Below are 243 nucleotides of genomic sequence, written 5' to 3' on the forward strand. Positions count from 1 at the left end.
TAACTATTCAATATTATATTGAATATTCTAGAACATAAGGATTAATATAGCGATATAGAATTTCGATTTATCACAATTCTAATAACAATTATAATACTAATATTATTAAATAGTGATTGTAAATATTGTTAATATTCTTTTATTTTCATTTTCAATTTGAATGGTAAATGTTCTTTTTCATTTCTTTTTTTGTCATTTGAACTCCTTTTTATTTTTTATTACAGTTCTATATTTGATTCTATA

The sequence above is a fragment of the Nicotiana tabacum genome, chromosome 19, assembly GCF_000715075.1.
Source record: "Nicotiana tabacum cultivar K326 chromosome 19, ASM71507v2, whole genome shotgun sequence".
Classification (NCBI taxonomy): Eukaryota; Viridiplantae; Streptophyta; class Magnoliopsida; order Solanales; family Solanaceae; genus Nicotiana; species Nicotiana tabacum.